General features: G+C 37.9%; 1 protein-coding gene across 9 annotated transcripts in view; it reads left to right on the top strand.

Annotated features, from left to right (window-relative positions):
- Nucleotides 1-13,631, top strand: part of IL33 (interleukin 33) — a 144,197-nt gene that overhangs the window by 82,042 nt on the left and 48,524 nt on the right. For 2 of the 9 annotated variants that reach the window (XM_069576536.1, XM_069576538.1), the window contains exon 2: nt 11,197-11,259. The exons of the other annotated variants lie outside the window; for them this stretch is intronic. The gene's annotated coding sequence lies outside the window, so the exon portion shown is untranslated. The remainder of the gene's footprint in view (nt 1-11,196; nt 11,260-13,631) is intronic. 9 annotated transcript variants of the gene reach the window in all.

Here is a 13,631-nt window from a genome sequence, read left to right on the forward strand (position 1 = left end):
TTCACACATTAGTTCAGTTCAGTCACTCAGTCATGTCCGACTCTTTGCGACCCCATGAACCAAAGCATGCCAGGCCTCCCTGTCCATCACCAACTCCCGGAGTTCACTCAGACTCAACATCCATCGAATCAGTGATGCCATCCAGCCATCTCATCCTCTGTCGTCCCCTTCTCCTCCTGCCCCCAATCCCTCCCAGCATCAAAGATTTTTCCAATGAGTCAACTCTTTGCATGAGGTGGCCAAAGTATTGGAGTTTCAGCTTTAGCATCATGCCTTCCAAAGGAATCCCAGGGCTGATCTCCTTTGAATGGACTGGTTGGATCTCCTTGCAGTCCAAGGGACTCTCAAGAGTCTTCTCCAACACCACACTTCAAAAGCATCAATTCTTCGGCGCTCAGCTTTCTTCACAGTCCAACTCTCACATCCATACATGACCACAGGAAAAACCATAGCCTTGACTAGACGGACCTTAGTTGGCAAAGTAATGTCTCTGCTTTTGAAAACACTATCTAGGTTGGTCATAACTTTTCTTCCAAGGAGTAAGCTTCTTTTAATTTCATGGCTGCAATCACCATCTGCAGTGATTTTGGAGCCCCCCAAAATAAAGTCTGACACTGTTTCCACTGTTTCCCTATCTATTTCCCATGAAGGGACGGGACCAAATGCCATGATCTTCGTTTTCTGAATGGTGAGCTTTAAGCCAACTTTTTCACTCTCCTCTTTCACTTTCATCAAGAGGCTTTTTAGCTCCTCTTCACTTTCTGCCATAAGCGTGGTGTCATCTGCATATCTGAGGTTATTGATATTTCTCCTGGCAATCTTGATTCCTGCTTGTGTTTCTTCCAGTCCAGCATTTCTCATGATGTACTCTGCATATATGTTAAACAAGCAGGGTGACAATATACAGCCTTGATGTACTCCTTTTCCTATTTGGAACCAGTCTGTTGTTCCATGTCCAGTTCTAACTGTTGCTTCCTGACCTGCATATAGGTTTCTCAAGAGGCAGGTCAGTTGGTCTGGTATTCCCATCTCTCTCAGACTTTCCCACAGTTTATTGTGATCCACACAGTCAAAGGCTTTGGCATAGTCAATAAAGCAGAAATAGATGTTTTTCTGGAACTCTCTTGCTTTTTCGATGATCCAGCAGATGTTGGCAATTTGATCTCTGGTTCCTCTATGTTTTCTAAAACCAGCTTGAACATCAGGAAGTTCATGGTTCATGTATTGCTGAAGCCTGGCTTGAAGAATTTTGAGCATTACTTTACTAGCATGTGAGATGAGTGCAACTGTCTAACTCAATGAAACTAAGCCATTTCCATGGGGCAATCCAAGATGGGCAGGTCGTGGTGGAGAGGTCTGACAGAATGTGGTCCACTGGAGAAGGGAATGGCAAACCACTTCAGTATTCTTGCCTTGAGAACTCCATGAACAATATGAAAAGGCAAAATGATACGATACTAAAAGAGGAACTCTCCAGGTCAGTAGGTTCCCAATATGCTACTGGAGATCAGTGGAGAAATAACTCTAGAAAGAATGAAGGGATGGAGCCAAAGCAAAAACAATACCCAGCTGTGGATGTGACTGGTGATAGAAGCAAGGTCCAAGGCAGTAAAGAGCAATATTGCATAGGAACCTGGAATGTCAGGTCCATGAATCAAGGCAAATTGGAAGTGGTCAAACAAGAGACGGCAAGAGTGAATGTCGACATTCTAGGAATCAGCAAACTAAAATGGACTGGAAAGGGTGAATTTAACTCAGATGACAATTATATCTACTACTGTGGGCAGGAATCCCTCAGAAGAAATGGAGTAGCCATCATAGTCAACAAAAGAGTCTGAAATGCAGTACTTGGATGCAATCTCAAAAACAACAGAATGATCTCTGTTCGTCTCCAAGGCAAACCATTCAATATCACAGTAATCCAAGTCTATGCCCCAACCAGTAACGCTGAAGAAGCTGAAGTTGAACGGTTCCATGAATACATACAAGACCTTTTAGAACTGACACCCATAAAAGAAGTCCTTTTCATTATAGGGGACTGGAATGCAAAAGTAGAAAGTCAAGAAACACCTGGAGTAACAGGCAAATTTGGCCTTGGAATGCAGAAGGAAGCAGGGCAAAGATTAATAGAGTTTTGCCAAGAAAATGCACTGGTCATAGCAAACACCTTCTTCCAACAACACAAGAGAAGACTCTACACACGGACATCACCAAATGGTCGACTCCGAAATCAGATTGATTATATTCTTTGCAGCCAAAGATGGAGAAGCTCTATACAGTCAACAAAAACAAGACCAGGAGCTGACTGTGGCTCAGATCATGAACTCCTTATTGCCAAATTCAGACTTAAATTGAAGAAAGTAGGGAAAACCACTAGACCATTCAGGTATGACCTAAATCAAATCCCTTATGATTATACAGTGGAAGTGAGAAGTAGATTTAAGGGCCTAGATCTGATAGATAGAGTGCCTGATGAACTATGGAATGAGGTTCGCGACATTGTATGGGAGACAGGGATCAAGACCATCCCCATGGAAAAGAAATGCAAAAAAGCAAAATGGCTGTCTGGGGAGGCCTTACAAATAGTTGTGAAAAGAAGAGAAGTGGAAAGCAAAGGAGACAAGGAAAGATATAAGCATCTGAATGCAGAGTTCCAAAGAACAGCAAGAAGAGATAAGAAAGCCTTCTTCAGCGATCAATGCAAAGAAATAGAGGAGAAGAACAGAATGGGAAAGACTAGAGATCTCTTCAAGAAAATTAGAGATACCAAGGGAACATTTCATGCAAAGATGTGCTCAATAAAGGACAGAAATGGTATGGACCTAACAGAAGCAGAAGATATTAAGAAGAGGTGGCAAGAATACCGAGAAGAACTGTACAAAAAAGATCGTGACCTGGATAATCACGATGGTGCGATCACTCATCTAGAGTTAGACATCCTGGAATGTGAAGTCAAGTGGGCCTTAGAAAGCATCAGTATGAACAAAGCTAGTGGAGGTGATGGAATTCCAGTTGAGCTATTTCAAATCCTGAAAGATGATGCTGTGAAAGCGCTGCACTCAATATGCCAACAAATTTGGAAAACTCAGCAGTGGCCACAGGACTGGAAGAGGTCAGTTTTCATTCCAATTCCAAAGAAAGGCAATGCCAAAGAATGCTCCAACTACTGCACGATTGCACTCATCTCACAATTCACACATTGTTTACCTTTTTTTGTCTGGCCTCATTCACTCAAGATTATGGTTGTGAGCTGCCTCTGTGTTGCATATAGAAGTAGCTTGTCTTCTGCACAACAAAGGAAAATATAAGCAAGGTGAAAAGACAGCCTTCTGAATGGGAGAAAATAATAGCAAATGAAGCAACTGACAAACAACTAATCTCAAAAATATACAAGCAACTTATGCAGCTCAATTCCAGGAAAATAAACGTCCCAATCAAAAAATGGGCCAAAGAACTAAATAGACATTTCTCCAAAGAAGACATACGGATGGCTAACAAACACATGAAAAGATGCTCAACATCACTCATTATCAGGGAAATGCAAATCAAAACCACAATGAGGTACCACTTCACACCAGTCAGAATGTCTGTGATCCAAAAATCTGCAAGCAATAAATGCTGGAGAGGGTGTGGAGAAAAGGGAACCCTCCTACACTGTTGGTGGGAATGCAAACTAGTACAGCCACTATGGAGAACAGTGTGGAGATTCCTTAAAAAATTGCAAATAGAACTACCGTATGACCCAGGAATCCCACTTCTGGGCATACACACTGAGGAAACCAGAATTGAAAGAGACACATGTACCCCAATGTTCATCACAGCACTGTTTATAATAGCCAGGACATGGAAACAACCTAGATGTCCATCAGCAGATGAATGGATAAGAAAGCTGTGGTACATATACACAATGGAGTATTACTCAGCCGTTAAAAAGAATTCATTTGAATCAGTTCTGATGAGATGGATGAAACTGGAGCCGATTATACAGAGTGAGAAAGCCAGAAAGAAAAACACCAATACAGTATACTAACACATATATATGGAATTTAGAAAGATGGCAATGACGACCCCGTATGCAAGACAGGAAAAAAGACACAGATGTGTATAATGGACTTTTGGACTCAGAGGGAGAGGGAGAGGGTGGGATGATTTGGGAGAATGGCATTCTAACATGTATACTATCATGTAAGAATCGAATCACCAGTCTAATGTCTGATGCAGGATACAGCATGCTTGGGGCTGGTGCATGGGGATGACCCAGAGAGATGTTATGGGGAGGGAGGTGGGAGGGGGGTTCATGTTTGGGAACACATGTAAGAATTAAAGATTTTAAAATTAAAAAAAAAAAAGATTAAAAAAAAGTTACTTTATGCCACAACTAAAAAAAAAAAAAAAAAGAAGAAGAAGTAGCTTGTTTACTCTCATTACTAGTTAGAATTCCTCTAAATGAACATACCATAATTTATCCATTATGATGTAGATGGACATTTGCATTGTTTCCAGCTTGGAGTTACATGACTAGGACTGTAGGAACATTCCCTTACATATATTTTGGCAAATACTTTTATGTCTTTCTGTCAGATATATTAACTTTAAGTAAACTTGTCAGGTCAAAGGTATATATATGTTTTATGTGTGTGTGTGTGTATATATATATATATATACAAATATATATAAATATATTTTCCAAAGTGGTTGTAGCAATTTACACTTTCAGCACCCATGTATAAGAATTACAGTTATCTGAAACCCTTGCAAATAACTGGTATTTTCTGTCTTCTTTACTGTATTCATTCTGATAGGCATTGTGGTTCTCCTTTAATGCATGCATTTTTTCAACTTTTCCTAGAAATATGTAGCTTTTTATTTATATATTACACTTAAGTTAATATGTACAGTTAACTACATGTTAGTTGACTTAATATGTAAGTCATATTATATATTAATATGTAATAATTACATATTATTTGTAATTAATGCAACTACACTTAAGTTAGTTGACAAACCTAGGTTGCTTCCATGTCCTAGCTATTGTAAATAGTGCTTCATTGAACATCTGGGTACATGTGTCTTCCTGACTATATTTTTCTGAAACCCAACTAACTTAGTTAACAAACACTTTAGAAAAAGATATCTTCCCTATGACTATATTTTGGAGTTAAAGTATTCCTCTCTTGTATACCAATAGCAAGAAAACATTAGTTAGAGAGGAAAACATTAAAACAAACCATTATACTATATTTGGGTTTCAGAAAAATAAAAAAATTGTCAGGAAGACAAATGGACAGATGAATGGATAAATAAGTTGTGGTACATATAAACAATGGAATTTAAAAAAATGCTCAGCCATAAAATGGAATGCATTTGATTCAGTTCTAACGAGGTGAATGAACTTAGAGCCTATTATACAGACGGCAGTAAGTAGAAAGAGAAAGACAAATACTGTTTATTAGCACATATATATGGAATCTAGAATGATGGTACTGATGAACCTATCTCCAGGGCAGCAGTGGAGATGCAGACATAGAGAACAGACTTGTGGACACAGGAGGGAGGGAAAGGGGGGGACAAATTGAGAGAGTAGCACTGAAACATATACATTACATATGTAAAATTAGATAGCTGTATGATGCAGGGAGCTCAAATCCAGTGCTCTGTGGCAACCTAGAGGGGTGGGAGGCAAGAAGGAGTTTAAGGAGGTTAAGAGGGGACATATGTATACTTATGACTGATTCATGTTGATATATGGCAGCAACCAACACAATATTGTAAAGCAATTATCCTCCAATTAAAAATAAAATAAAAAGTTACGCTATAGTGGGAAAAATGGATAATTTCTCTTATCCCCATGATCACAAATGGAGTTTCTATAGACCTTGAACACAACATACTTTAAGAAAATTTAGTCAAGTATTGTTGAACTATTATGAGCTAATAATCCACCTCAATGTTTTCTTAATTAAAACATAGTTCAAATGACATAGAATTTAATTTATAACAAGCAAACTAATAAACCAGATAAAATAGAGGCTCTACTTGTGACATCAAAACTTTAAAGGCTGACAAACTGGCTGGTTTGGGGTCTTTATTAAGCACAAGGACAATTCTTATCTTTATTTTTTAATTTTTTGGTTGTCTATTTTATGATTTTTTCTTTTTATTTATTTATTTATTTTTAATTTATTTTTTTATTGAAGGATAATTGCTTTACAGAACTTTGTTGTTTTCTGTCAAACCTCAACATGAATCAGCCATAGGTATAGATATATCCCCTCCCTTTTGGACCTCCTTCCCATCTCCCTCCCCATCCCACCCCTCTAGGTTGATCAGAGCCCCTGTTTGAGTTTCCTGAGCCACACAGCAAATTCCCGTTGGCTATATATTTTACATATGGTAATGTAAGTTTCCATGTTACACTTTCCATACATCTCACCCTCTCCTTCCCTTTCCCCATGTCCATAAGTCTCTTCTCTATGTCTGTTTCTCCATTGCTGCCCTGTAAATAAATTCTTCAGTACCATTTTTCTAGACTCCATATATGTGCGTTAGAATATATTTATCTTTCTCTTTCTGACTCACTTCACTCTGTATAATAGGTTCTAGGTTCATCCACCTCATCAGAACTGACTCAAATGTGTTTCTCTTTACGGCTGAGTAATAGTCTATTGTGTATATGTACCACAACTTCTTTATCCATTCATCTGCTGATGGATATCTAGGTTGCATCCATGATCTAGCTATTGTAAATAGTACAGCAATGAACAATGGAAAACATGTGTCTTTTTCAATTTTGGTTTCCTCAAGGTATATTCCTCAGGGATTGCTGGGTCTTATGGTAGATTTATTCCTAGTATTTTAAGGAATCTCCATACTGTCTTCCATAGTGGCTGTATCAATTTACATTCCTAACAACAGTGCAAGAGAGTGCCCTTTTCTCCACACCCTCTCCAGCATTTATTGTTTGTAGATTTTTTGATGATGGCCATTCTGACCGGTGTGAGGTGATATCTCCTTGTGGTTTTGATTTGCATTTCTCTAATAATGAGTGATGTTGAGCATCTTTACACGTGTTTGTTAGCCATCTGTATGTCTTCTTTGGAGAAATGTCTGTTTAGGTCTTTTTCCCACTTCTTGATTGGGTTGTTTGTTTTTCTGGTATTGAGTTGTATGAGTTGCTTGTATATTTTGGCAATTAATCCTTTGTCAGTTGCTTCATTTGCTATTATTTTCTCCCATTCTGAGAGTTGTCTTTTCACCCTGCTTATAGTTTCCTTTGTTGCGCAAAAGCTTTTAAGTTTAATTAGGTCCCACTTGTTTACTTTTGTTTTTATTTCCATTACTCTAGGAGGTGGGTCATAGAGCACCTTGCTTTGATTTATGTCATCTACTATTCTGCCTATGTTTTCCTCTAAGAGTTTTATAGTTTCTGGTCTCATATTTAGGTCTTTAATCCATTTTGAGTTTATCTTTGTGTGTGTTGTTAGGAAGTGTTCTAATTTCATTCTTAGCTACATTCTGGACATGTAGCTGTCCAGTTTTCCCAGCACCATTTTTTGAAGAGGCTATCTTTGCCCCATTGTATATTCTCCCTTCCTTTGTCAAAAATAAGGTACCCATGGGGCATGGGTTTATTTCTGGGCTTTCTATCTTGTTGCATTGGTCTATATTTCTGTTTTTGTGCCAATACCATACTGTCTCCATGACTGAAGTTTTGTAGTATACTCTGAAGTCAGGGAAGTTGATTCCTCCAGCTCCATTCTTCTTTCTCAAGACTGCTTTGGCTATTCAGGGTCTTCTGTGTTTCCATATGAATTGTGAAATTTTTTGTTCTAGTTCTGTGAAAAATTCCATTGGTAATTTGATAAGGGTCACACTGAATCTGTAGATTGCATTTAGTAGTGTAGTCATTTTCACAATATTGATCCTTCCTACCCAGGAACATGGAATATCTCTCTATCTGTTTATGTCATCTTTGATTTCTTTCATCAGAGTCTTATAATTTTCTGTATACAGTTCTTTTGTCTCCTTAGGTAAGTTTATTCCTAGATATTTAATTCCTTTTGTTGCAATGGTGAATGGGATTGATTCCTTAATTTCTCTTTCTGATTTTTCATTGTTAGTATATAGAAATGCAAGTGATTTCAGTGTACTGATTTTGTATCTTGCAACTTTGCTAAATTTACTGATTAGCTCTAGTAATTTTCTGATACTATCTTTAGGGTTTTCTATGTACAGTATCATGTCATCTGCAAACAGTGAGAGCTTTACTTCTTTTCTGATCTGGATTCCTTTTATTTCTTTTTCTTCTCTGATTGCTATAGCTAGGACTTCCAGCACTATGTTGAATAGTAGTGGTGAGAGTGGACACGCTAGTCTTGTTCCTGTTCTTAGGGGGAATGCTTTCAGTTTCTCACCATTGAGAATAATGTTTGCTGTAGGCTTATCATATATGGCCTTTACTATGTTGAGGTAGATTCCTTCAATGCCCATTTTCTGAAGAGTTTTAATCATAAATGTGTGCTGAGCTTTATCAAAGGCTTTTTCTGCATCTATTGAGATTACCATATGGTTTTATCTTTCAATTTGTTAACATGGTATATCACATTGATTGATTTGCATATATTGAAGAATTCTTGTATCCCCGGAATAAACCCAATTTGATCATGGTGTATGAGCTTTTTGATGTGTTGCTGAATTCTGTTTGCTAAAATTTTGTTGAGGATTTTTGCACCTATGTTCATCAGTGATATTGGCTGGCCTGTAGTTTTCTTTTTGTGTGTTGTCTTTGTCTGGTTTTGGTATCAGGGTGATGGTGGCCTCTTAGAATGAGTTTGGAAGTGTTCCTTCCTCTGCAATTTTTTGAAAGAGTTTTAGAAGGACAGGCATTAGCTCCTCTCTAAATGTCTGACAGAATTCCTCTGTGAGGCCATCTGGTCCTGGGCTTTGTTTTTTTGGGTGATTTTTGAGCACAGATTCAATTTCAGTGCTTGTGCTTGGGTTGTTCACAATTTCTATTTCTCCCTGGTTCAGTCTTCAGAGATTGAACTTTTCTAAGAATCTGTCCATTTCTTCCAGGTTATCCATTTTATTGCTGTATGGTTGTTCATAATAGTCTCTTATAATCCTTTGTATTTCTGCATTGTCTGTTGTAACCTCTCCTGTTTCATTTCTAATTTTGTTGATTTGATTCTCCTCTCTTTTTTCTTGATCATCTGGTTAATGGTTTGTCAATTTTGTTTATCTTCACAAAGAACCAGCTTTTAGTTTTATTATTCTTTACTATTATTTCTTTCATTTCTTTTTCATTTATTTCTGCTCAGATCTTTATGATTTCTTTCCTTCTACTAATTTTGGGGCTTTTTTGTTCTTTTTTCGGTTGTTTTAGGTGTAAAGTTAGGTTGTCTATTTGATGTTTTTCTGATTTCTTGAGGTAGGATTTTACTGTTATACACTTCCTCTCAGAACTGCTTTTGCTGCATCCTATAAGTTTTGAGTTGTCATGTTTTCATTGTCATTTGTTTCTAGAAATTGTTTGATTTCCCTTTTGATTTCTTCAGTAACCTTTTGGTTATTTAGAGCATATTTTTTAATCTCCACGTGTTTGTGTTTCTTGCATTTTTTTTCTTGTAATTGATACCTAGTCTCATAGCATTGTGGTCAGAGATGCTTGATACGATTTCAGTTTTCTCAAATTTACTGAGGTTTGATTTGTGACCCAAGATGTGGTCTATCTCGTAGAGTGTTCCATGTGCACTTGAGAAGAAGGTGTATTCTTCTGCATTTGGATGGAATGTCCTGAAGATCAATGAGATCCATCTTATCTAATGAATCATAATGTATCATTAGACTTGTGTTTCCTTATTAATTTTCTATTTTGATGATCTGTCCATTGGTGTGAGTGGGGTGTTAAATCTCCTAGTATTATTGTGTTATTGTCAATTTCTCCTTTTATGTCTGTTAGTGTTTGTCTTATGTGTTGAGGTACTCCTATGTTGGGTGCAAAGATATTTACGATTGTTATGTCTTCCTCTTGGATTGATCTCTTTATCATTATGTAGTGTCCTTCCTTATCTCTTGTAATATTCTTTATTTAAAGTTTTATTTTGTCTGATATGAGGATTGCTACTCCAGCTTTCTTTTGCTTCTCATTTGCATGGAATCTACTTTCCCATCCTCTCACTTTCAGTCTATATGTGTCTTTAGGTCTGAAGTGGGTTTCTTGTAGACAGCATATATATGGGTCTTGTTTTTGTATCCAATCAGCCAGTCTGTGTCTTTTGGTTGGAGCATTTAATCCATTTACATTTAAAGTAATTATTGATATATGTGTTCCTATTGCCATTTTTTAATTGTTTGGGGTTGACTGTGTAAATCTTTTTTCTTCTTTTGTATTTCTTGACTATCTAAATCCATTTAACATTTGTTGTAAAGCTGGTTTGGTGGTACTGAATTCTCTTAACTTTTGCTTGTCTGAAAAACTTTTGATTTCTCCATCAATTTTGAATGGACCCTTTCCAGGTACAGTAATCTTGGTTGTAGATTTTTCCATTTCAGTACTTTAAATATATCCTGCCATTCCCTTCTGGCCTGCAGAGTTTCTGCTGAAAGATCAGCTGTTAAGCATATGGGGTTTTCTTGTACGTTACTTGTTGCTTTTCCCTTGCTGCTCTCAATATTCTTTCTTTGTGTTTAGTCTTTGTTAGTTTAATTAGCATATGTCTTGGTGTGTTTCTCCTTGGGTTTACCCTGTATGGGACTCTTTGTGCCTCTTGGACTTGATTGACTATTTCCTTTTCCATGTTGGTGAAATTTTCAACTATAATCTCTTCAAAAATCTTCTCATACCCTTTCTTTTTCTCTTCTTCTTCTGGGACCCCTATTATATGAATGTTGGTGTTTTTGATATTGTCCCAGAGGTCTCTGAGACTATCCTCAGTTCTTTTCATTCTTTTTACTTTATTCTGCTCTTCAGAAGTTATTTCCACCATTTTATCTTCAGCTCACTGATTCATTCTGCTTCAGGTATTCTGGTATTGATTCCTTCTAGAGTATTTTTGATTTCAGTAATCATGTTGTTTGTCTCTGTATGTATATTCTTTGACTCTTCTAGGTCTTTGTTAATTGATTCTTGCTTTTTCTCCATTTTGCTTTCAAAGTTTTTGATCATTACTATCATTATTCTGAATTCTTTTTCAGGTAGTTTGCCTATTTCCTCGCCATTTATTTGGACTTCTGTGTTTCTAGTTTGTTGCTTCATTCGTGAGTATTTCTCTGCCTTTTCATTATTATTATTATTATTATTTTAACTTCTTGTGTTTGAAGTCTCTTTTTCTCAGTCCAGTGATTTGTGTAAGCTTCTTATAGGGTGAGATTTGTGCTGAGTTTTTGTTTGTTTTTCCTCTGATGGTAAAGGCTGAGTGAGGTGGTAATCCTGTCTGCTGATGATTTTGTTTGTATTTTTGTTTTGTTTGCTGTTTAGATGAGGTGTCCTGCACAGGGTGCTATTGGTGATTGGGGGATGCCAGGTCTTGTATTCAGGTGGTTTCCTTTGTGTGAGTTCTCATCATTTGATACCCCCTAGGGTTATTTCTCTGGTAGTCTAGGGTCTTTGCTTCAGTGCTCCCACTCCAAAGGCTCAGGGCTTGATCTCTAGTTTTGCATGCATCTATATATTCTTTTCTGCTGGTCATTTACTCCTGTTTGCTCTCAGCTGGTGTTCTGCATGCACTTCTGTGTGTGAATGTGTATTCCTGATGTACCTTGTGCTGTGAACTGGGACAGCAATCACATGTCTTAGGGGTTTAGTTTTCTTCCAGATCTCTTCATGACACTGGGGAAGGCAAATTTTTCTTAGGTTCAGTTCAGTTCAGTTCAGTTGCTCAGGCGTGACCTCATGAATTGCAGCACACCAGGCCTCCCTGTCCATCACCAGCTCCTGGAGTTCACTCACACTCACATCCATCGAGTTGGTGATGCCATCCAGCCATCTCATCCTCTGTCATCCCCTTCTCCTCCTGCCCCTAATTCCTCCCAGCATCAGGGTCTTTTCCAATGAGTCAGCTCTTCACATGAGGTGGCCAAAGTATTGGAGTTTCAGCTTCAACATCAGTCCTTCCAATGAACATGCAGGACTGATCTCTTTTAGAATGGACTGGTTGGATCTCCTTGCAGTCCTAGGGACGCCTAAGAGTCTTCTCCAACACCACACTTCAAAAGCATCAGTTCTTCAGTGCTCAGCTTTCTTCACAGTCCAACTTTCACATCCATACATGACTACTGGAAAGACCATAGCCTTGACTAGATAGACCTTTGTTGGCAAAGTAATGTCTCTGCTTTTGAATATGCTATCTAAGTTGGTCACAACGTTCCTTCCAAGGAATAAACGTCTTTTAATTTCATGGCTGCAATCACCATCTGCAGTGATTTTGGAGCCCCCAAAAATAAAGTCTGACACTGTTTCCACTGTTTCCCCATCTATTTCCCATGAAGTGATGGGACTAGATGCCATGATCTTCGTTTTCTGAATGTTGAGTTTTAGGCCAACTTTTTCACTCTCCTCTTTCACTTTCATCAAGAGGCTCTTTAGTTCCTCTTCACTTTCTGCCATAAGGGTGGTGTCATCTGCATATCTGAGGTTATTGATATTTCTCCTGGCAATCTTGATTCCAGCTTGTGTTTCTTAGAGTCCAGCGTTTCTCATGATGTGCTCTGCATAGAAGTTATATAAGCAGGGTGACAATATACAGCCTTGACGTACTCCTTTTCCTATTTGGAACCAGTCCATTGTTCTATGTCCAGTTCTAACTGTTGCTTCCTGACCTGCATATAGGTTTCTCAAGAGGCAGGTCAGGTGGTCTGGTATTCCCATCTCTTTCAGAGTTTTCCACAGTTTATTGTGACCCACACAGTCAAAGGCTTTGGCATAGTCAATAAAGCAGAAATAGATGTTTTTCTGGAACTCTCTTGCTTTTTTGATGATCCAGCAGATGTTGGCAATTTGATCTCTGGTTCCTCTGCCTTTTCTAAAACCAGCTTGAAAGGACCTTGAAAACACCATCTCTCAGAGTTCAGTCTTCTTGGATGCTCAACAGCAATTCTTATTTTTTGCTGAGTGTCAGAAGCTTTAAAGTAGAAAGTTCAGACAAAGGAAAACATATTTTTAGAATTTACATTTAATCTTCATAATATTGCTAGAACGTACTATGTAGCAGTTGACTTCCATTCTTAAAGAAGCTTTTTCCTTAACTGTTTTTATTTTTAAAGCAGGTCTGGTACATTTATCTTCCACCAATGCAAAGATTTGCTATATCAACTACTGCTTTGGGTTGCCTTCTCTTGGCCCTTTTTTTTTTTTTTTTTGCCTACACTTGCTGTGGAAGTCCCCTTTGGTCTTAAATTTTAGATTTAGATTCCTTATTTCTCCACTACTATAAATATCTGGCTCACCCTTTCAGAAGCTCCTCTTGTTATTCCTCAGTTTTCCACATCTGCCTTCAAATGAAGTTTACTACCTCCAGGATCAATTCCAGAAGTATCTAGTGGCATCCCTTTGCACTGGGAATGGAAGTTAGGTACACTTTCACTGGCTTTAAAGATATATATATATCTGTGGTATCTGGAGGAAACTCTTC

The sequence above is a fragment of the Ovis canadensis genome, chromosome 2 (assembly GCF_042477335.2).
Source record: "Ovis canadensis isolate MfBH-ARS-UI-01 breed Bighorn chromosome 2, ARS-UI_OviCan_v2, whole genome shotgun sequence".
Taxonomy (NCBI): domain Eukaryota; kingdom Metazoa; phylum Chordata; class Mammalia; order Artiodactyla; family Bovidae; genus Ovis; species Ovis canadensis.